The sequence below is a fragment of the Orcinus orca genome, chromosome 12, assembly GCF_937001465.1.
Source record: "Orcinus orca chromosome 12, mOrcOrc1.1, whole genome shotgun sequence".
NCBI classification, from domain to species: domain Eukaryota; kingdom Metazoa; phylum Chordata; class Mammalia; order Artiodactyla; family Delphinidae; genus Orcinus; species Orcinus orca.
In genome coordinates this window covers 54,374,428-54,399,993 of record NC_064570.1, presented here as the reverse complement: position 1 = coordinate 54,399,993, position 25,566 = coordinate 54,374,428, and the positions used below count along the sequence as shown (strand labels likewise).

The window sequence follows — 25,566 nt, the reverse complement described above, 5'->3', positions numbered from 1 at the left end:
AAATACTACTGTGTTATGAAGTCATTCAAAAAATATTATTTATGGTCAAATGGACACATTAATTCAAACATATTATTAAGGATGTCATTTCATCATGCAAGAGAAAAAATATTCTAGATCAACCAAGCAGACAACTGATTTTACTCTGATGTGGAATTCCCTATTTTAAAGGAGGAAAAACTATTAATGCTCACCTTTTCCTAATTACAAGGTTAGGTAGGTAGATAGATAATTTTTCTAAATCTATATAAAAGTCAATTTTGCGTATGCCATAGAGTTATAGAGAATTTCTATGACATTCTGATATCTTTAAGTAGCCAGAAAGAGCTCCCCACTGAGTGTCAACAAAAATAATTCCTACTTTATTTCTAGTTTACATGAAGTAATCTAAAGATCTGTTGGTAGCTATAATTGCATTTTCAAGATCATAATATTTGCCAAAGATTGCCAAACATAAACTTGTAAATAAAAGTCTTCACTCATCTGAAAATGTTACATCTTAGTTCTTTCTTATAAAGTCAGAACAACCTATAAAAACCCTGTGGTATACATCTCAGATGCTTGTTTGACTGAACTGGCTGTCACAGCAGGGTTTTTTCATAGGCATTTTAGAATAATTTTTTTCTCTCTGGTGAAGAATATTTTAGAAGTAATATAACAGAACCAGCAGTGGTGGCTTTCTAAATAATAGGCAAATAGATTTCCTTCCCCCATCCCTCACTTCCCCACCTTTCAAGCCAATATACAATAGTAACAGAAGTGTTCCTTTCTGATTTTCATAGGATTTACACAACTTATTGGCACCCATTTCGGAAAATATAACAATTATTTTTTTTAAATGTATTAGGCTATGAAATGTAATGGGAAGAACAAGGAACGCTAAGACATTCTAACACTTCCAAGATGAGATCATAAGTTATACTCTCTCATTCTCAGCTTTATAGTCAGCAAAAAAGCAAGTGTTGACAAGGATTTGCAGAAACTGGAGGCCTCATACATTGTTAGTAGGAGTGTGAAGTGGTGCAACCACTTTGGAAAACAGTTGGTGATTTCTCACAAAGTTAAACATAGAGTTATCGTATGACCAAGCAATTCCACTCCTGGGTATATATCCAAGAAAACTGAAAATATAGGTCCACACAAAAACTTATATATGAATGTTCATAGCAGTACTATTCATAATAGCCCCCAAAATGGGAACAACCCAAATGTCCATGAACTGACAAATGGATAAATAAAATGAGATAAATGCATACAATGGAACTTTATCGACAATAACATGAAATAAAGTACAGATATTGATAAAAAATTATTATTACTATGGAGTTACTAGAGTCAAATGAAGTCTATAAGGTACGTGTGTAGCATATTGCCTATAAGAATCAGGTAATAAGTAAATGTTCATTTCCCCACCCTTATTTTCTTCTGGATTTTAAGTCAAAATATTAAGATAGGAGGAATATTAGCATATTCTATTTTTCAAATGATAGGGAACAATCTAGTCTAATTCAGGATAGCTAACATTTATCCTGTCGTTAAAAATACCTATATGTATATTTTTTGATGTATGCCAAGCACTGTTCTAGGGTCTTGGGATACTGGTGAATAACATATATATATATTAAAGTCAGTGCTCTCGTGGAGCTTACCACCTAGCAGGGCAGAGAGACAATCAACAATAGACAGATTAAATAGGTTAATTGTATGGTATGATAGAACATCCCTTGGGCTATGGGAAACAGAAAACAGAAAAAGATAAGGGTGATTCAGAAAACTAGGTAACATATTTGAAAGTGTGATTAGGGTAGACCCATTGCAAAAATGACGTTAGAGCTAGAATCTGAAGAAGGTAAGGAGTTGGCCATGTAGGTAGGCATTTGAGAGAAGAGCTTTCCAGGCAGAAGGAAGAGATGGTGCAAAAGCCCTAAAGCAGAAGCATAAGTGGAATATTTAGGAAACCAGTGTGGCTGAAACAGTTTGAGCAAATGTGTGTGCAATATGAAACAGGGATGCTAAAGAGAAAGAAAAGTGGGATACTAGAACACATAAGGTCTTTGTAGGCTACTGCAAGAAAATTAGTGCTTTTTCTTCATGAAATGTATAGCCAATGTAGGGTTTTGTGCAGAGGAGTGCCATGATCTGACTGCTAGACATTTTAAGAGTCACTTGGGCTGCTTTCATAAGAACAGACAGTAAGAAGACAGGCATCAGGGAGACCATGTAGGAGGCTATTGCAGTAATCCAGGTAAGAGAAGATGGGGAGTCAAACTAGGTTGTGTCATGAATGTTGGCAAAGTCCTGATGTCAACAACGACGGGGAGTTTAACAAGTAAAGGTATTACAGTCACTGTTTCCAGAAGCTTTGAATTGAGCTTCTTCAATTAATTTCATCACCAAAATATATTCATTTGAATGATATACAATTGTCAAGTAGATAAAAACAGTCCAATTTCTACAGTTTCATATTGTTCAACCTCATAGATTCCATTAGGGCAGAACTTTTAGTCTATTTTGTTCTTTGCTATGTTTCCTGGACCTAAAAACAAGGCCTGGTTTTTAGTAGAAGCTTGACAAATATTTAATACATAAATGGGTTTAATTTTTAAAACAGGCTTAATACAACATCAAATTTTGTTATGGTAATTATTCATTTATCCATTCATTCTACATTTATTAAATGTCTACTACATGTCAGATTTTAAACTAGCCACTGGGGAGATGAAGAACTATAAAATAGTCCCTACATTCAAGGAGCCTTCTGATGTATGATAGACACAAATAAATAACAGTTATTGCTACAGGGTGTTTATACGACAAGTGTTTTAGAAATACAGAGGGAACTGGTTAACTCTACCTACGAAACCAATATACATTTTGACAAATAGTGACATTTGAGTGGGGTCTTGACATATAAATATCATTGCAAGAGGCAAAGAATAAAAAAAAATCAGTATAAAGATAGCTATAGCAAGAATTGTCATGGTCTTACTCTGATTTCTGGAAATATGTGTCATTCATTATTCAACAACAATTAACAAAAAAGTGAAAAAGTTGCAGGATAACCCATGCCACAATCTAGATCTTCTGAATAAACACACAGCTTCATTTTCTTTAAGTAAAGACAATGTCCAAAGGAAAAAGAAAAAGGGGTACGAAGAGAGCTTTCTTAATGATTATAACAGAATTCCTGGAATTTATATTCAGGTAAATATTTGCACTTTGAGCACTTCAGTAAAATCCTTGCAAAGGAATGTTGCAGGCTGACCTATTTAGGGAACAATTTGAAATCAGAGAGAAACTGGTTAACACTTTTCTTCCAAAAAAGACTTGTATAGGCTACCAAGATAGAAGGGAGACAGAAAGAACAGGATGGGAAATGAAAGGGAGTAGTAAAAAAAAAAAAAAAAAAAAAAGGGGGTTACTTTAGACTTATCCTCATAAATCTAGAACACTTCAAGCTCAGTCTAGTGTCACTGTACTTCAGCTCCTTGTGTTTTTACTCTCTTCGTTAATTGAGCACCCTTTAGAAAATCTTGTATTTGATTTTAAGTCTATTGACCTGGCTGGCAAAGATTCCTTATAAAAAGCTTTGAGCTGTAAGACAAGCACACCTGTGCAAAACATGTGCTTGCTTTCCACTTCATGCCATTCATCCATAAAGTTGCGATAAAACCAAACAAGTACCCTGTGTGGGTAGGTGACAGAAAGAAAATTCCTCAAGGCAAATAACATAGTCATTTCATGATACTTGACTGAGTACACAACTGCTCTTTAGAAATAGGTTATATTCAGATATTTTGTATAAGCTGACTAAAGAGGACAAAACAAACACTGTAGAGATATAACAATGCAATCTAATCATCCCTCTAACTTATCCATGAGGCCAGAAGACCAGGGCAAGAAGGTATGTGGACAAGAAGTCTGCCAAACAAAATAAACCTGGGAAGAAAATAGTAACAAATAGATGATTACAAAGATAGGTTACTTTTTCTGCTACTGTGCTTCCTATTTCTGGGTGTTCAGAGGCACTATACTCAGAGGAACTTGGAGAGAAAAAGGCCAAGTGTCTAATGGACGCTGGCAAAGAATGTAGGTATCTTTCCTAAGGTGAAAGAAAGAGCGACAAGAGAAAATGATAGTGTTCTTTTTTCCCCCAATTTCAACCTTAGGTCTGAATCCTTGAAAACTTCATCCGTAGACAATTTCTTCAGTGACAAGCACAAAAAGGTTGACAAGGCTGCTGTCTAGGTAATAGTGAACTTCCCTTTCTAGGGATGACACTACATCAAGTTCTTTCACAAATTATAATCATTTTTTAAACATTGATATTTGTTTCTAATCACTTAGGCACATTTCAGTCACATAAGAAGAATTTTACCAATAACTATGATTCCTGGAGACATCAAGATTCTATACCTTCTCAGGGGTAACAAATATCAAACATGTCCAAAGTTAAAAAACCCAGACAGTAAATAATTCATTTATTCCTTCAATAAATGCTTACGTACTAAACACTTCTTTTGAAGTGGATATGAGTAATATTGTTTGTGGATTCACACTGGTAGAAGATGGCCAGAATTAAACAGTGTTTATAACATAGCATAATAAGTACTTAGAAAGAAGTGTTAGAATTCCGTGGGACATGTACAGAGTTCAACTGGTAAACAATGAGGAAGAAGGAAATCAGGAACATTTCTGTATGAAGCTAATGGCTGAGCAAAATCTTTAAGAGTAAATAATGATGAGGTAATGAGGAGGAAGGGAAGAAAAGCACATTCGAGGCAGAGGAAACAGCACAAATAGGAGATTACAGGCATGAAAACTCAAATTTATTAAAAGTAATAAATACTTGAAAAATATAAGATAAACCATAAACAATTGCAAACACCTCTAGTCTAAGAAGTAGAATCTTTATTCTAAAGTTTTTGGAAAATGTCATAAAAATTAAATAAATGAATTTGCATTCTAAAAATTGTGGTGTGTTTGCGTGTGTTTGTGCACACGCACACGCAAGCGTACTTTCAAGGAAAAGCTCTCATATGGCAATGAGTGGTGGGATAAGTCTAGAAGCAGGAAGGCCATTTAGAGATTTCTAACAATTTAGGAAATAAGACTCTTCAGAGAGCCCCATCAGATCAACTTATATTTTTTCCCATTTCTTTGTTTTCTGTCTCCTGTTTGGAAGGTCTAAATCTAGTCTGAGAAATTATGCGGACACAAAAATCTTCCCCAAATCGCCTATCTTCGACTTGGAAAGAATTTTTCGTGTTAAATTTTAAATTTGATATCTTCGCTTTATAATCTCGTCTTTAGAACTTCTCTTAGGAAAGGCAGTCTAGCCTGGTGGGAAGGCAAGTACAATAAATTCAGCAAAGCATGAACACAGGGGTTGGGGAAACACAACTACTGACAGTTCACTATATCCTTCTGATCACATTTCTTCCTATGTTTGCTGATGTACCATTTCATACTTTAAGTTCTTTTAGAGCTGAGGCTTTATCCTTTCACCTTCATCTTCTTACGGCCCAAGGTAATTTGCAGCAGGCATTTGGTAAGATGTACAAGAATATGTGAGAAAGGATGAGATATTCAATAACAGATTTTGAAGTAAACAACTCATAATTTGAAAAATAAAAGCACACCTTATATTACTTAAAAAGCAATATTTATAGGTAAACATTTAGATGATAGATCAATAAGTAGGTAGGTAGATAGTAGATGATAGATAAATAGAAAGATAGATGATACACAGAATGCATGTATACACAATAAACCTTAAAATCTAACTAGAAAACTCACAGAAACTTTATGATATATATATAATATTAGGAGTGAGAAAGTCTACATGGTATGAAAACAGAGTAGAAACCATTAAAAATAATAGATATGATTATATAAACTATATTTCTCCATGTCAAAAACACTATAAACAAAATTTAAAATCAGTATAATGTATAAAATAGACATTATGGAAAAAGAAGCCTTAATAAATAAAAAAAATCTTACAAATCACAAGAAATTAATTTTCACTTTAAGCTTAAGTATTGAGCCTATAAATTCACTTATTCCCCTTCACAAAATTCGACTGACTAGAAAGAAGACAAAATTAAAAACAAAATCACGATCGAAAAAGGATGTGGTCTGGAGGAGCTTCAAGACGGCCTAAGAGTAAGACGTGGGGAACACCTTCCTCCCAACAAATACATCAGAAACACAGCTACATGTGGAACAACTCCTACAGAACACCTACTGAACGCTGGCAGAAGACCTCAGACTTCCCAAAAGGGAAGAAACTCCCCACATAGCTGGGTAGGGCAAAAGAAAAAAAGAAAAAAGAGACAAAAGAATAGGGATGGCGCCTGCACCTCTGGGAAGGAGCTGTGGAGAAGGAAAGCTTTCCACACACTAGGAAGCCCCTTCGCGGGCAGAGACTGCGGGTGGCGAGGGGGGAAGTTTCGGAGCCACGGAGGAGAGCGCAGCAACAGGTGTGCAGAGGGCAAAGCGGAGAGATCCCCGCACAGAGGATTGGTGCCAACCAGCACTCACCAGCCCGCAGCCCGAGGCTTGTCTGCTCACCCGCCGGGGATGGGCGGGGGCTGGGAGCTGAGGCTCGGGCTTCGGTCGGAGCGCAGGGAGAGAAATGGGGTCGGCTCCGTGAACACACCCTGAAGGGACTACCACAGCTAGGCGGGAGGGAGTCCAGGAAAAGGTCTGCAGCTGCCAAAGAGGAAAGAGACTTTTTCTTGCCTCTTTGTTTCTGAGGAGAGGGGATTCAGAGCGCTGCTTAAAGGCGCTCCAGAGATAGGCGCGAGCCGCGGCTATCAGCGCAGACCCCAGAGACAGGAATGAGATGCTAAGGCTGCTGCGGCCACCACCAAGAAACCTGTGAGCAAGCACAGGTCACCATCCACACCTTCCCTCCTGGGAGCCTGTGCAGCCCACCACTGCCAGGGTCCCGGAATCCAGGGACAACTTCCCCGGGAGAACGCACGGCGAGCATCAGGTTGGTGCAAACGTCACGCCGGCCTCTGCTGCCGCAAGCTCGCCCCGCATCCGTACACCTCCCTCCCGCAAGCCTGAGTGAGCCAGAGCCCCCAAAGCAGCTGCTCCTTTAACCCCGTCCTGTCTGAGCAAAGAACAGACTCCCTCCGGCGACCTACATGCAGAGGCGGGGCCAAATCCAAAGCTGAACCCAGGGAGATGTGCAAACAAAGAAGACAAAGGGAAATCTCTCCCAGCAGCCTCAGGAGCAGTGGATTAAATCTCCACAATCAACTTGATGTACCCTGCATCTGAGGAATACATGAATAGACAACGAATCATCCCAAATTGAGGAGATGGACTTTGGGAGCAACGATATATATATATCATTGCCTCAATACATAAGGCAAACACTATATATATATATATACACACACACACACACATATATATATATATATACTTTATCCTTTTTCTTCTTTTGTGAGTATGTGTATGCTTCTGTGTGTGATTTTGTCTGTATAGCTTTGCTTTTACCATTTGTCCTAGGGTTCTGTCTGTCCGTTATTTGTTATTTTGGTTTTTTCTTTTTTTAGTATAGTTTTTAGCACTTGTTATCATTGGTAGATTTGTTTTTTGGTTTGGTTGCTCTCTTCTTTCTTTTATTAGTTTAAAAAAATGTTTTAAATAATTATTTTTTTATTTTAATAACTTTTTTATTTTACCACCTTCTTTTTTTTTTCTCCCTTTTATTCTGAGCTGTGTGGATGAAAGGTTCTTGGTGCTCCAGCCAGGCATCAGTGCTGTGCCTCTGAGGTGGGAGAGCCAAGCTTAGGACATTGGTCCACAAGAGACCTCCCAGCTCTACATAATATCTAACGGCAAAAATCTCCCAGAGATCTCCATCTCAATGCCAGCACCCAGCTTCACTCAACGACCAGCAAGCTACAGTGCTGGACACCCTATGCCAAACAACTAGCAAGACAGGAACACAACCCCACCCATTAGCAGAGAGGCTGCCTAAAATAATAATAAAGCCAGAGACACCCAAAAACATACCACCAGACGTGGCCCTGCCCACCAGAAAAACAAGACCCAGGCTCACCCACCAGAACACAGGCACTACTCCCCTCCACCACGAAGCCTACACAACCCACTAAACCAACCTTAGCCACTGGGGGCAGACACCAAAAACAATGAGAACTACAAACCTGCAGCCTGTGAAAAGGAGACACCAAACACACTAAGTGAAGCTAAATGAGAAGATGAAACACACAGCAGATGAAGGAGCAAGGTAAAAACCCACCAGACCTAACAAATGAAGAGGAAATAGGCAGTCTACGTGAAAAAGAACTCAGAATAACGACAGTAAAGGCAATCCAAAATCTTGGAAATAGAATGGAGAAAACACAAGAAACAGTTAACAAGGCCCTAGAAGAACTAAAGAGCAAACAAACAATGATGAACAACACAATAAATGAAACTAAAAATTCTCTAGAAGGGATGAACAGCAGAATAACTGAGGCAGAAGAACAGATAAGTGACCTGGAAGATAAAATAGTGGAAATAACTACTGCAGAGCAGAACAAAGAAAAACAATGAAAAGAACTGAGGACAGTCTGAGAGATCCCTGGGACAACATTAAATGCATCAACATTCAAATTATAGGGGTCCCAGAAGAAGAAGAGAAAAAGAAAGGGACTGAGAAAATATCTGAAGAGATTATAGTTGAAAACTTCCCTAATATGAGAAAGGAAATAGCTAATCAGTCCAGGGAGCACAGAGAGTCCCATACAGGATAAATCCAAGGAGAAACATGCCAAGACACATATTAATCAAACTATCAGAAATTAAATACAATGACCAACGATTAAAAGCAGCAAGGGAAAAACAACAAATAACACACAAGGGAATCCCCATAAGGTTAACAGCTGATCTTTCAGCAGAAACTCTGCAAGCCAGAAGGGAGTGGCAGGACATATTTAAAGTGGTGAAGGGGAAAAGCCTACAACCAAGATTACTCTAACCAGCAAGGATCTCAGTCAGATTTGACAGAGAAATTAAAACCTCTACAGACAAGCAAAAGCTAAGAGAATTCAGCACCACCAAACTAGCTTTACAACGAATGCTAAAGGAACTTCTCGAGGAAGGAAACACAAGAGAAGGAAAAGACCTACAAGAACAAACCCAAAACAATTAAGAAAATGGTAACAGGAACGTACATATTGATAATTACCTTAAATGTAAATGGATTAAATGTTCCAAATAAAAGACAAAGACTGGCTGAATGGATACAAAAACAAGACCCATATATATGTTGTTTACAAGAGACCCACTTCAGACCTAGGGACACATACAGACTGAGAGGATGGAAAAAGATATTCCATGCAAATGGAAATCAAAAGAAAGCTGGAGTAGCAATTCTCATATCAGACAAAATAGACTTTAAAATAAAGACTATTACAAGACACAAAGAAGGACACTACATAATGATCAAGGGATCAATCCAAGAAGAAGATACGACAATTGTAAATATGTATGCACCCAACTTAGGAGCACCTCAATACATAAGGCAAACACTAAAAGCCATAAAAGGGGAAATTGACAGTAACACAATCATAGTAGGGGAATTTAACACCCCACTTTCACCAATGGACAGATCATCCAAAGTAAAAATAAATAAGGAAACACAAGCTTTAAATGATACATTAAACAAGAGGGACTTAATTGAAACTTATAGGACATTCCACCCAAAAACAACAGAATACACTTTCTTATCAAGTGCTCATGGAACATTCTCCAGGATAGACCATATCTTGGGTCACAAATCAAGCCCTGGTAAATTTAAGGAAACTGAAATTGTATCAAGTATCTTTTCCGACCACAATGCTATGAGACTAGATATCAATTACAGGAAAAAAACATGTAAAAAATACAAACACATGGAGGCTAAACAAAACACTACTTAATAACGAAGAGATCACTGAAGAAATCAAAGAGGAAATTAAAAAATACCTAGATGACCCAAAAACGATGGGATGCGGCAAAAGAAGTTCTAAGAGGGAAGTTTACAGCAATACAATACAATCCTACCTTAAGAAACAAGCAACACCTCAAATAAACAACCTAACCTTACACCTAAAACAATTAGAGAACAAAATAACCCCAAAGTTAGCAGAAGGAAAGATATCATAAAGATCAGATCAGAAATAAATGAAAAAGAAATGAAGGAAACAATAGCAAAGATCAATAAAACTAAAAGCTGGTCCTATGAGAAGATAAACAAAATTGATAAACCATTAACCAGACTCATCAAGAAATAAAGGGAGAAGAATCAAATCAACAGAATTAGAAATGAAAAAGGAGAAGTAACAACTGACACTGCAGAAATACAAAGGATCATGAGAGATTACTACAAGCAACTATATGCCAATAAAATGGACAACCTGGAAGAAATAGACAAATTCTTAGAAATGCACAAGCTTCCGAGACTGAAGCAGGAAGAAATAGAAAATATGAACAGACCAATCACAAGCACTGAAATTGAAACTGTGATTAAAAATCTTCCAACAAACAAAAAAAGCCCAGGACCAGATGGCTTCATAGGTGAATTCTATCAAACATTTAGAGAAGGGCTAACACCTATCCTTCTCAAACTCTTCCAAAATACAGCAGAGGGAGGAACAGTCCCAAACTCCTTCTATGAGGCCACCATCACCCTGATACCAAAACCAGACAAAGATGTCACAAAGAAAGAAAACTACAGGCCAATATCACTGATGAACATAGATGCAAAAATCCTCAACAAAATACTAGCAAACAGAATCCAACAGCACATTAAAAGGATCATACACCATGATCAAATGGGGTTTATTCCAGGAATGCAAGGATTCTTCAATATACTCAAATCAATCAATGTGATACACCATATAACAAATTGAAGGAGAAAAACTATATGCTTATCTCAATAGATGCAGAGAAAGCTTTTGACAAAATTCAACACCCATTTACGATAAAAACCCTCCAGAAGGTAGGCATAGAGAGAACTTACCTCAACATAATAAAGGCCATATATGACAAACCCACAGCCAACATCATCCTCAATGGTGAAAAACTGAAACCATTTCCACTAAGATCAGGAACAAGACAAGGTTGCCCACTCTCACCACTATTATTCAACATAGTTTTGGAAGTTTTAGCCACAGCAATCAGAGAAGAAAAAGAAATAAAAGGAATCCAAATTGGAAAAGAAGTAAAGCTGTCACTGTTTGCAGATGGAATGATACTATACATAGAGAATCTTAAAGATGCTACCAGAGAACTACTAGAGCTAATCAATGAATTTGGTAAAGTAGCAGGATACAAAATTAATGCACAGAAATTTCTGTCATTCCTATACACTAATGATGAAAAATCTGAAAGTGAAATTAAGAAAACACTCCCATTTACCACTGCAACAGAAAGAATAAAATATCTAGGAATAAACCAACTTATGGAGACAAAAGACCTGTATGCAGAAAATTATAAAACACTGATGAAAGAAATTAAAGATGATACAAACAGATGGAGAGATATACCATGTCCTTGGATTGGAAGAATCAACATTGTGAAAATGACTCTACTACCCAAAGCAATCTACAGATTCAGTGCAATCCCTATCAAACTACCACTGGCATTTTTCACAGAACTAGAAAAAAAAAATGTCACAATTTGTATAGAAACACAAAGGACCCCATATAGCACAAGCAAACTTAAGAAAGAAAAACGGAGCTGGAGGAATCAGGCTCCCTGACTTCAGACTATATTACAAAGCTACAGTAATCAAGACAGTATGGTACTGGCACAAAAACAGAAATATAGATCAATGGAACAGTATAGAGAGCCCAGAGATAAACCCACACACATATGGTCAACTTATCTTTGATAAAGGAGGCAAGAATATACAGTGGAGAAAAGACAGCTTCTTCAATAAGTGGTGCTGGGAAAACTGGACAGCTACATGTAAAAGAATGAAATTAGAACACTCCCTAACACCATACACAAAAATTAACTCAAAATGGATTAAAGACCTAAATGTAAGGCCAGACACTATCAAACTCTTAGAGGAAAACATAGGCAGGTCACTCTATGACATAAATCACAGCAATATCCTTTTTGACCCAGTTCCTAGAGAAATGGAAATAAAAACAAAAATAAACAAATGGGACCTAATGAAGCTTAAAAGCTTTTGCATACCAAAGGAAACCATAAATAAGATGAAAAGACAACTCTCAGAATGGGAGAAAATATTTGCAAATGAAGCAACTGACAAAGGATTAATCTCCAATATATACAAGCAGCTCATGCAGCTCAATATCAAAAAAACAAACAACCCAATCCAAAAATGGGAGAAGACCTAAACAGACATTTCTCCAAAGAAGACATACAGATTGCCAACAAACACATGAAAGAATGCTCAACATCATTAATCATTAGAGAAATACAAATCAAAAGTACAATGAGATATCATCTCACACCAGTCAGAATGGCCATCATCAAAAAATCTAGAAACAACAAATGTTGGAGAGGGTGTAGAGAAAAGGGAACCCTCTTGCACTGTGGTGGGAATGTGAATTGGTACAGCCACTATGGAGAACAGTATGGAGGTTCCTTAAAAAACTAAATATAGAACTACCATACAACCCAGAAATCCCACTACTGGGCATATACCCTGAGAAAACCATAATTCAAAAACAGTCATGTACCACAATGTTCACTGCAGCTCTATTTACAATAGCCAGGACATGGAAGCAACCTAAGTGTCCATCGACAGATGAATGGATAAAGAAGATGTGGCACATATATACAATGGAATATTACTCAGCCATAAAAAGAAACGAAATTGAGCTATTTGTAATGAGGTGGATGGACCTAGAGTCTGTCATACAGAGTGAAGTAAGTCAGAAAGAGAAAAACAAATACCGTATGCTAACACATATATATGGAATCTAAAACCAAAAAAGAAAAAAAATGGTCATGAAGAACCTAGGGGCAAGAAGGGAATAAAGACGCAGATCTACTAGAGAATGGACTTGAGGATACGGGGAGGGGAAGGGTTAGCTGGGACAAAGTGAGAGAGTGTCATGGACATTATATGCACTACCAAATTTAAAATAGATAGCTAGTGGGAAGCAGCCGCATAGCACAGGGAGATCAGCTCGGTGCTCTGTGACCACCTAGAGGGGTGGGATACGGAGGGTCGGAGGGAGGGAGATGCAAGAAGGAAGATATATGGGGATATATGTATATGTATTATTGATTCACTTTGTTATAAAGTAGAAACTAGCACACCATTGTAAAGCACTTATACTCCAATAAAGATGTTAAAAAAAAAAAAGAGGATATGGTTCAATGAGCTGAATGAAAACAGCTAGGAGATACAGAGCAAATACTTTCTTTTTAGTTTTTGGGTTTTTCCCAGTTTCATGGAGGTATAATTTACAAATAAAAATTATGTAAGGTGCACAGTATTGATGTTTTGATATACATATACATTGTGAAATGATTATGATAATCTTTCTTATTAACATATCCATCACTATACACAGTGACCATTTTTCGTGGTGAAAACACTTAAGATCTACTCTTTTAGCAAATTTCAAGTATAAAACACAATATTATTAACAATTGTCGCCATGTTTTATGTTGGATCATCAGAACTTAGTCACCATGAATAACTGAAACGTTGTATCCCTTGACCAACCTATCTCCATTTATTCCACCTCTAGCTCTGGCCAACGACCATTCTATTCTGCTTCTATGAGTCTGACTGTTTTAAATTACACACATAAGTGAGACTTACACAGCATTTGTCTTTCTGTGTCTGGCTTATATTACTTGGCATAATATCTTCAGGTTTGTCCATGTTTTCACAAATGACAGGATCTCCTTCTTCTTAAGGCTGAATGATATTCCATTGTGTATACACACAACACATTTTCTTTACCCATTCATGCATCTATGGACATTTAGGTTGTTTCCGTATCTTGGCTATTGTGAATACTGCTGTAATGAACATGGGGGTGCAGATTTTCTAAAGATACTAAATTTCCATTGGATACATACCCAGAAATGGAATTGCTGAATCACATTATAGTTCTATTTTTAATTTTTTAAGGAACCTCCATGCTGTTTTCAACATTGGCTGTACCAATTTCAATAACTTCTGATTGAAGGAAAAATGAAGCAGAGCTCAGAAACCCCTACATCTGTGGCAAGGAGGGAATTGTAAGATAACTGGATAGACAGGTGTTATGAACAGAGTTTGTTTTGGAAGAAACTCCAAGCTCAGAGAAACCATCGTCTTAGTAACAAATACACTACCATGTGTATTGTTTAAAGTTTTCCGTTTTAGTTCCAAAGGGCCCCACTATTATTAGACGAGGATATTGAAAGAAGAAACAAAATCAGATGCATATTGGGAAAACTTCTGAAGAATGAAGACTTTACAGGTTTCCAGAGAGAAAAACCGGGAGTCTTATTTAAAGCAAAGAGTCAGACTACCAAGAAAATTCTCAGTGATGTATACTAGAGAATCATGGAATAATTTCTAAGCATTCTGAAGGAAGATAATTTTAAATATAGAAATTATGCTTGGTCAAATTATCATTTAATTTACTGCATGTATGCATTCAGGTATAGATTTAATTAAAACAATTTATCTTTCAGAACTATCACTTTGGCTTTTTCAAAAGATTAGTAAGAAAAAGTAACTTCTAAAATCAAATGAAAGAAGAGTAAAGATGCAGAAAAATATGAGGTGGATAAAGAGAATTTTTAAACATATTACTATAGACAAATTACACCAATACACTTTGAAAATTTTGACAAAATGTGTCAATAACTAAGAACATAACAATGAGCAAGTTTAACCCAAGCAGAGGGGAAAAACTTTAATGGACTAATACTTTTAAAAGAAATCGAAAATGCGATTAAAGTTCTATCCAGCAAAAAGTGCTAGATTTTATAGGTACTTTTACCAGAGCTTCAAGAAGTGATACCGATTTCCTTAATTCTAAGAAGTGAGAAATTTTAGGAAGTAGTATTGATTTAAGTTCTTTTGAAAGACAGAAAAAATAAACCATGCATTAAATGAACACATTCTAAGAGGCATATCGGTTTAGAAAATATTAGAGTGGAAAAAATGCCAATTATTTTTATTTTTCACACCTATTCAATGCCAAAGATGGAAATCTTCAATTTTTTGTGTGAGCCCTCATAAATTGGATACCAAAGATAGAAAGAATAACACACACTATTACCAGCTAGTTGTTTATGAATATATTTGCCAAAAAATCAACAAATGTTTAATGGATCAAAAGAACATATTAAAATAATGAGTTAGAGCTTTATTACTGACATAAACACATGACATATAATATGTAAGACCCTACCACAACACAGTAAATGGAACCTATAAAATTTAATCATACAAAACACTGAGTCCCATTACTTCAAGTTTATGAAATGACCGTGAAGAGCCTACCTTGCCCCTGACCCAAGAGTTCGAGAGTTCTACTGCATGACCCAATTCCTCTGTGGTAGCAGCCAGTGTTGGTAGTTGTCCTCTCCAGACCAAATACCGAATGGGGTAATTCTAGGTTTTGCAGCTAAATGACAATTCTCTTACTGCCTTGTATCAAGTTTTATTGGCCTAATCCAGGAATACTGGACCACAAGAATACTGGGAAATCAACTAGCCATCATTTGCCTCCCTACTTTCCAAGTCTGAGTTACTTCCTGTGTCTCTGCCCAGCTTCATTCTCCCCTGCATATCTCTCTTGCCCACCGCCAAAAGATGAAAATATTAGCTTTTCTCCAATTAAGAACTGAAGCTAGGCAGAAGGTGGAAGCTAATGCCAGTTGTATTATACCCAAATCGGATTATTGGGTATATAATTGTGGAGTTCATTGTAAAATTATACTCAAATATATAGCATAATATCATATCTGTAAAAGATATATATTTAGACAACAAGCAGAAAGCTAGATAGCTGGAGGTTTGGAGAGAGAAAGAGGATGAGGGAGTCAGAGAGAGAGAGATGCAAACAGCTGCTTGCTAGAGAGCAGCACGCTTGAGCACGCTTGTTAGCTACCTGAGTGTTCCTCAGGAAAGGACGGGCTCTAGGAGTGCGTGCTTCAGTAGTTGTGGCACAGGGGCTCAGTAGCTGTGGCTTGCAGGCTCTAGAGCACAGGCTCAGTAGTTGTGGCACATGGGCTTAGCTGCTCCGTGGCATGTGGGATCTTCCCGGACCAGGGGTCGAATCTGTGTCCCCTGCATTGGCAGGCAGATTCTTAACTACTGCGCCACCAGGGAAGTCCCCATGACTTTCATTTTTTATTATTTAATGTTATTGATCTTTCTCATAATAAGCCCATACTTTAGAAATTAAAAAAATAATAAAGATATTACAAATGAGAAAGAATGGAAATAAAATGTTTAAATCCCTTCAGAAAGTAATTTATACTTTTCACATTTATGTTTTCTTTTATTAAGCATAATTTTTATTTTGAAATACAAAATATATAAATATATTTGGAAAGAGATAAAAGCATATGTATGTTTATATTTTCAGGTGATACATTCCTTTTTTCTAGGATAGTTATAAGGAGGGCTTAAGAATGTGCTGTAAGATAAATGTTGTACCAAACATCCCAGAAGGAGAATGTCTTTGATTGACTTAATTCTCCATCTTCTGAAAAATTAAGTCTCTAGATTGCCCTGAAAACTGCAACAATGTATCAAATTGAAATTAAAATGAATAGAAAATGAAGATAGGGTATTCTGTGACCAAGAATGGATGGACATAGAGACTGAAAAAAGCAACACCAGGGATGGAGCTGGAAGTGAGGAAGTGGAAGTGAGAAGAGGCTGAAACACGAATGAAAATATCCACAATGGCAGCTTGCTTATTTTGTCACACAAACCAAACCTTGCTGCATTAGTGAACGCCAACTCTGAATTATTACCAGTTACCTGAGGAGACCGGACATGGTCCTTTGGCAGAATTTGTATACCTTGCTAGTGTTGCTGTGATTAAGGGTTTTCCATTTGACACCAGATTTGGGGCCACACTCCCCATATTACTTGACTTCCACTCAAGGAAACAAATAAGACTCTGCCTAGATGCTTGTCTAACTCCATCTCAAGGTCACAGAGAGCTATTTATCCATGTCCATGTCAGAAAAGGTGGACTAGGCTCCATCTTTCCCCTTATATCCCATTTTTACCACTCAGTGTTGAGGTGTAGAGTGTGTGTGTTCCAGAATTTTTTACAATTATTTTTCACCATACCTGCTGCTCAGAGGGTAGTTATATGTGTATTTTCCTTGTCTTTATTTAATTTGTATCCTATCTAGCTCAATTGTGGCATATAGATTTAACAAAGATAAGGTTTAAAAAAATGGGTCCTTTGTTTTGTTCACTTCCAAGTGCATTTAGGAGTGAGAAGTATAAATCTGTTTTTAAAATATTTTTCTGAGAAGCACAGGTCATATATTTTATTTTGTATTTTTTTAATTTTTAAATTTTTTAGATTAGTTTAAGGTTCAAAACAAAATCTAGAGGAAGCTACAGATCTTTTCCATCTATCCTCTGCCCCCGTACATGCACAGTCCCCCCATTATCAGCATCACTCACCACAATGGTGCATTTGTTACCAAATGCACTGTGCTCAACCTACACTGACACATAATCACCCAAAGTCTATAGTTTACGTAAGGGTTCACTCTTGGTGCACATTCTATGGGTCTGAACAAGTGTATAACGATATATATCCATCATTACAGTATCATACAGAGTATTTCTCACTGTCTTAAAAATTCTCTGTGCTCGGCCTGTTCATCCCTCTTCCAACCACCACCCCCGGCAACCAGTAGTCTTTTTATCATCTCCAGAGTTTGCCTTTTCATTCCATACATTTTTAAAATTAAAAGGAAATGATTTTTTAAATGCCAGTTGTAAATAGTTATGTGATGACTAGCATAGAATAAAATGCTCTAAAAGTGACTGCAACTATAAAGAAAAATGCACACATTTTGAGTAAACACAAATTTGATTACGCTATTGAGCAGGTTACAACCAATCTATGAAAGAGCAAAATATTCACACCTAAATGATGTGGACTACTTATAACGGATAATTAATTATACTTAAAATCATGCTTTTACACAAATTAAAAAATCCCAATGTTCTTCTAATACTACAGAAAAGTTATAAGTAAAAGAACCAAAACAGAAAAACCAGACCTAAACTGGAAAAAATTACCTGTGGAAGTTACATTTGAAGTGTGCCTGAAGAAAGCCTAGGACATTTTTACCGAAGGCACAATTCCTACTACACTGTGAATGATGGATATACTGTTGCTTGGATTAATGAATTGGTCAAAGAAATATATCACACACCCCAGCCTCACTTATGTTACGGCACAAAGAGAAAAAGATAGTATATGTATGGCCTGTGACTGAACAGACAAAGCAGACTGCATTTGAAGCAAACTAGCTCATGCAGTGCATATGAGCTCATTTTTAGAATCCATATGTATTGTGTAAGATACAAAAGATAATACAGAAAAGTATAAAACATTGTTCTTGCATGTTCCCTAATTATGCAATGAGCCATAAATATACATGCAACTTTTAAGTGAAAACTAAATAACAATACTAGGTAAAATATATTCAAATTAAGAATAAGTGCTAAATAAATGGCTTATAAATAATAAATCTACTAAGAAGAGGACAGATCACGCTAAATCTAAAATGGTTTGAGAAAAAAATCACTGTTGTTAACAATGATGGAGGAAAGTGTAGATCTCAGAAGACTAAATGCAAGTTGCCAGTGGAAAGGAGAATAAGAAGGAAAAAATTTTGATTATATGAAAGTCTAAATGCATAATTTAAGAAATATGAATATCAGCACCATTCAAAAATCAAGGAAATCAGAAAAATAAAATTAAATAAATAGGATGGCCTATTGGATACTCCATATACCCACAAGAATAACCCACTTCTATACTAGAACGAAATAAACTATCTGCATTGAAAACGATGAATCATATGATAAATTGTAGAATTCAGGAATACTGGGATACCTTATAAAACCATATAAGTCAGAAGCTCCAATGTTTGGATTTTTACCAAAGTGCAAGCTATGGATTTTAATTAATTTATTTTTTTTAAAGATGGAAGAGGAAGTGAGTTTTATCCTGCTTGCCCCCGCCAGCCAATCAATTTTGGATGTTTTGCATTCATTGTTTATCTTAAAGTCATGTACATATTTTTCCTATATCCAGTCTCTCCATGAATACAGAGCAAACACAAATAGGTTTTTTAAGGATGATGATTCTAGTATAAAACTCTGAACTTCAATTTGCTATGAGATTGTACACATAGCTAATTATATGACCAATATTTTCTTCCATGTTTTCTTTACAATCTCAGCAATATTTAAAACCAAGTGAATTTTCCCAATATGAAAACTCTCCTCAGCACTGCAGTGGTCTTTAAGAGGAACACATAAAACTGTAGTACATAGGTCTTTAGCCCCTATCCTCATTGTTTGCTAAATAAAGGTCAATACTGAATCCTCAAAAATGTAATGTTAGTTCTATCATTAGTAGAAATACCATGCACTTGTAGAATGTTTTCCTATATTTGTTTGAATAAAACAAAAATATTTAAAACAAAAGACCTCCTTTTTAATGACATATACCTTTTCAAAGTAAAAATGTACAGAAATTGAATCTACTAAAATAATTCTTGGTTCTATTTGTCATTTTATTTAATTTTTTTCTGCCTTGCGTTTTAGATCATTTTTAAAATGACTATTACTAGAGCATGCATTCTTGCTAGAGTGACATGCCCCTAGCTCTCCACTGACCTGGACAGAATAAAAGTATTCACAAGATTCCAGGACTATGTAGATTCCAAGACCAAAGAGAATTTTTCGCAGTATTAAAAAAACAAAACAAAACAAACAAAAACTTTTCTCTAGTGCCTACTAAACACTTCAGAGAAGTCTGCAGAGGTTCCAATGGGGTCTTGCTTCCTCGTTTGAATATTTTAGAAGTGAGCACCATGAACATAGCTTTACATAACAGAAAGATAAATAATGCACAGTTTATTTTCAGAATTTTACAGCAAGTATGGCTGCCTTACCTTCTCCATTCTTTTGCCAGCTCAAAATCAGCCAAGATGATCCAAAATATTGTATCAGCAAACACACTTTCCTAGAAAATCAAGAAAGCAATAATGCAATGAAACCATTGAACCAGGAGTGGAAGAATTTGTCCTACTCTGCCCTAGGTTGGGGGTATGTCTCTTGGCTTCTCTCTCCTTCAGTTACCTCATATGGAAATTAAAAAATAAAGGCAAGTGTCCTCTTTTTTAGGGACTTTTGTGACAGTCACGTAAGAGAATATTTGGGGGGAAATTTGTAAACTGCAAGATGCTAAAGAAATTTTAAAAATCTGAAAATCATTAACAGTGAAAAAAAATTAGTGAATGCCACCTCCTGGTAATGTGGTAATGTGATCGATACTAGCAAGTCTCATCCTGCAGGTGAATCCTTAATACTTCCTAACTGTATTCTATCCTCTCCCTTTTTAATAAATTCAGCAGCCTATGCTATTATACAAACTAAATGCATGCCAGTACAAAACTTTTTTAAAATTCCACACATAATAATACACAGTCCCTTCAAATCTCACACAGAAGTTAGGTTTGGACTGCAGGTCTGAGACATATTACTCAGTATTTATTGAGATAGACATGTGATTTAAAACTAAGATGAAAATAGAAAGGGCAATCATTATCCATCTATTTGGCATCTCTGTGAAAAGCTATTAAGACCCATTTCATTACACCTTTTCATTATGCTGTTTACTATGTTAACTGAAACTTTATAATGTTGGAGGTATATAAAAGATTCTTTAAGTACATAGCATATACCAGAATAAATCCTCTAAGACAGAACATTTTAGAACTCTTTTTTATGTTATAGGACGGACGTATCTAGGAGAACTCAGAGTAAATACAAATGATTGCCACTGAAGGAGAAGGAAGTGATAATCATGCCTCCTTTACTGATATGATTGTTTAGTTATTAATCAAAACCTTCACTTTTAGGAAAGATAACTAGGTCCTGCTTGAGTGGGGGCCAACGAAGGCACCCATTTGATCTGTCAGTACTGTTACACTTGCTCTTGATGTCAGAAAAAAATTTAAAAGACAAAGCCTTTTATTTCACAATTTAAGTTGTGGCTCAAATGCAAATATTTCTTTTCTTTCCAAAAAGAAAATATTCTATAAATACATTTGATTGAATTTATTACAATAAATTCAAAACTTTAAAAGTAAAACAAGACTGGACATATACGCTGAGAAAACCATAATTCAAAAAGAGTCATGTACCACAATGTTCACTGCAGCTCTATTTACAATAGCCAGGACATGGAAGCAACCTAAGCGTCCATAGACAGATGAATGGATAAAGAAGATGTGGCAATATATACAATGGAATATTACTCAGCATAAAAAGATATGAAATTGAGTTATTTGTAGTGAGGTGGATGGACCTAGAGTCTGTCATACAGAGTGAACTTAAGTCAGAAAGAGAAAAACAAATACCGTATGCTTACAAATATGTATGGAATCTAAAAAAAAAAAAATGGTTCTGAAGAACTTAGGGGCAGGACAGGCATAAAGACGTAGAGAATGGACTTGAGGACACGGGAAGGGGGAAGGGTAAGCTGGGACGAAGTGAGAGAGGGGCATGGACATATATACACTACCAAAATGTAAAATAGATAGCTAGTGGGAAGCAGCCGCATAGCACAGGGAGATCAGCTCAGTGCTTTGTGACCACCTAGAGGGGTGGGACAGGGAGGGTGGGAGGGAGACGCAAGAGGGAGGGGACATGGGGATATATGTATATGTATAGCTGATTTACTTTGTTATACAACAGAAACTAACACACCATTGTAAATCACTTATACTCTAATAAAGATGTTAAAAAAAAAGAAAGTAAAATGGAATAATATTTCTAAATTGTGGCATTGGAACAAGACAACAGCATATTTAGGTGAGTATTTAATGTGTACAAGTGATACTGACAAATGTATTTCTTCCTTAAAAGTTAGATTTCATGGTAACGGATTTTTAAATAGGTGACTAATGTTTTTGACAAGCCTGAAATTTCTGGAAATGTTCTCTCATTCATTGGAACAAAACAATTTAGCATGACTCTCTGGGTCGTGATATTCTTAAGTCTTTAAAAAAAAATTATGGAGCAACTTTTCCAAGTGTTATTTTTAGATTAGGTAAGTGTGCTGAGGATGAACTTAACTAGTTATGTCCTGTGTTCTACAGAATGAGTAAAATATCATTTGTAAATTTAACTCTTACCTTAAATGATTTTAATAGTTTATAAAATGTCACACTTGTTTCAAAAATCTACTTCAAAATACAGTCTATGTATGTATCCTTTTAGAAGAGCTACATAATAACCAAATATTAGAGAGCACAGATAGCTATTCTGCCAGTTTGAAAACTGGCTAATCATTTCAGTCACCTGACAGTGACTTGCCAACAGAATTTAAGGAAGCTTTACAAATTAGCATTTCATAAGTCTGTAGTGAATAAGTAGCAGCTGTTAACTTTCTTTTAAGATATACAGCGGGCTACAGATTTAAGATTTATTTTACCTCAGAGGAAAGTAATAAACATATAAGCTGTCAATTTTTAAAATACACGGTTTGGGATCTTTATACCACATCAAATAAAGCAGCTTAAGTTTAGCCTTTATATGGCCAAATATAAAAAATATGCATGCACACACATATACACAATAAATACAGTGTTTCTGTTTAATAGCTATCTCTAAGAATAAAAAACAAAGTTCTGAATTTTACTTCTAAGGAAATTCAAGAACACTTCTATTTCTCCAAATTTTTCTTGAATAATATGCTAATCTTACCAAATTTGATTTTCAAGCAGGTAAAATTTCTGTCTCACTCTAGGATTAGATATTAAGATTTGTTAATTTTATTGATCTATTTTAATCTGACCATGGATACTTGTGTGTTTCATGGGAATCATACCATACAGCCAACATAAAATTAATATTTCTCATAAGGAATCATTTGAAAGAATCCCACTGCATGGGTTTTATTCTATACTTCTAAATAAATGAGTAAATGATGAGATTCCCTTGATGTAAGGCAGACACTGCACTGAGAGAGGGCCTATGACATCATAGAGGCTAGTTCTGGGTATGCAAAGTGGTACTGTATTATTCCTCAAAACATGAAACCCCATATTTTTTATTTGAGAACACTCAGAGTCACACATTTAGCCTCTGTGTAGTCTGCTGACATGACCCCATCATTACAGATGGTCACTCCAAGTCTCTCATCCATTACCACACCCAAGTTTTCTTATTTCTATCACTAGATATTTAGTTTAAAAGAGCCTATATGACTGTTCCTTTCAATACTTATGCTTCTTTTTCATGAGAATTACATTCTTTTTACATCAAGTACCATGCATTACTCCACTTCTCCACTTTTTGTTGTGGGCACATCAATGGTTTCCCTGTCTTAAAAGTACATGCTCGGGCTTCCCTGCTGGCGCAGTGGTTAAGAATCCACCCGCTAATGCAGGGGACATGGGTTCAAGCCCTGATCCGGGAATATCCCACATGCCGTGGAGCAACTAAGCCTGTGCACCACAACTACTGAGCCCGTGTGCCACAATTACTGAAGCTCGCACACCTACAGCCTGTGCTCTGCAACGAGAAGCCACTGCAATGAGAAGCCCGCGCACCACAATGAAGAGTAGCCCCCGCTTGCTGCAACTAGAGAAAGCCCGCGTGCAGCAACGAAGACCCGACACAGCCAAAAAAAATAATTAAAAAAAAAAAGTACGTGTTCTTATGGACCACATCAAAATAAACACAGCAACTCATCCCTTTTTCCTCTTATCCTTGCTAAGTACCATTTTCCTCCTTTTACTCTACCTCAACTCTCCCCTTCTCCAACTCCTCCCTACCTCTATTACCATCACAGCAGAGTGGGTACCTTCCAATTGCTCTACACAGGGCTGCCTAAGCACTTTACAGATTTTCCTGTCCTTTGGTAAATAATCTTCTGTCCATTTTAGAGATTAAGCTACTAAGATCTGGATAGTTAATTAATTTGTCCTTCATTAATAAGCTCTTGGTTCTAAACTGTATTTTCTTCTATAATCCATACTCAGCTACCTAAACTTACTTGATTAGTGGCTGATTTTCAGGACTCATCATCATTTTGTCACCGAGACATTAGTAGGAAGCAAGAAGTATCTGTCATTTTCATCAGGTTGCTGTAACGAAAAACATAAAGAAGGATTTCATTTTTCTTGTACTACAATATCATTTAAGTATCACGAACTATGGAAACTCTCCCCTTAACCAACATAAATTTTTCTTTCTCTACTATTTTTTTATTTCTGATTCCAAACTTTATGTCTTCTCAGTCTTCAATCCAAGGGAACCAGCCATCAACAGCATTAAGCAAACCTTACATCCCCAAATACCATACAAAGCTGCAACACGAATGTAAATATCTGTGACAGTATCTTGCTTATTTTGTTGCACACTTCTATGGCATGAATGGGTAGGTTTATGGCCTAGTATTCTATGTGCTGCAATTTTTTATTTTGAAAAGCATAAACTTTTAGAGAGTTCCTGCTTACCTTGGTTGAAACAGTGTCTCCTAAAGACTAGTATACTTAGGTATAATTTAAGGTTAAGAGAAAGTATAAATGAAGACTTAGTGGATCCTTGCCTTTCCATCCTACAAGTAATAGCTTATTCCCTTATTGGAATATCATAAGCAAAATTATAATTTAAAATTTATGAAGTTCATTACAATTCACTTGCAAAACATATTATGAATGTGACACTTGGCTGAGGTTAAAGATAAATGCAACAGCAGCAAAATTAATATAAAAACACAAATTTGAAGCCTATTTATATAATACTTTATTTTCAAGATTTTCATTTTTTTGTATACTCTACTGTACCAGTAAATAGCCTAAATATCTATAGTCTTTGGTCAAAAGAGCACATTTTTCAACATATCTTAAGGTATTTTACCAAATAACACATTTTCTTCAAAGACCATTCACATACATTTTTATCATTCACCTTCATATGCTTGAAGGTAAGTAGAAGCTGATATAATCTTCATTAAAAGGTAATATAAATTTAAAGATATCATATCTTTTTTCCAGCGACTCAAAGCGGTAGATCCAAGAATGGAGATTGCCAAGCTGACTTTATAAGAAACTACCCTAAGCTGATAAATCAGTGACGGACAGTTTCACAAAATTATTGCAAATTTTTGAGTGGCTCACAATTTCCTTTGCCATCCTCAGTCATATCAATATAGTTCCTCCTTTATTTGAATTGCAATTTAAATATGCAGATTTCCACAAGAAATCTTCCACAAATATAGTTCTATAAGCACAACCAAGATTGAGATCAAGGGTTTATTCTGTATATAAATG

General features: G+C 36.0%; 1 long non-coding RNA gene across 1 annotated transcript in view; it reads right to left on the bottom strand.

Moving 5' to 3' along the window:
• The window catches only part of LOC125960729 (uncharacterized), a 168,759-nt gene extending 144,379 nt beyond the window's left edge, over positions 1–24,380 (bottom strand). Inside the window, exons 1-2 of the long non-coding RNA XR_007470698.1 lie at positions 24,288–24,380; positions 20,176–20,246 (exon numbers count right to left, since the gene is read on the bottom strand). This is a non-coding gene — a long non-coding RNA (uncharacterized LOC125960729). The remainder of the gene's footprint in view (positions 1–20,175; positions 20,247–24,287) is intronic.
• Positions 24,381–25,566: the final 1,186 nt, after the last annotated feature.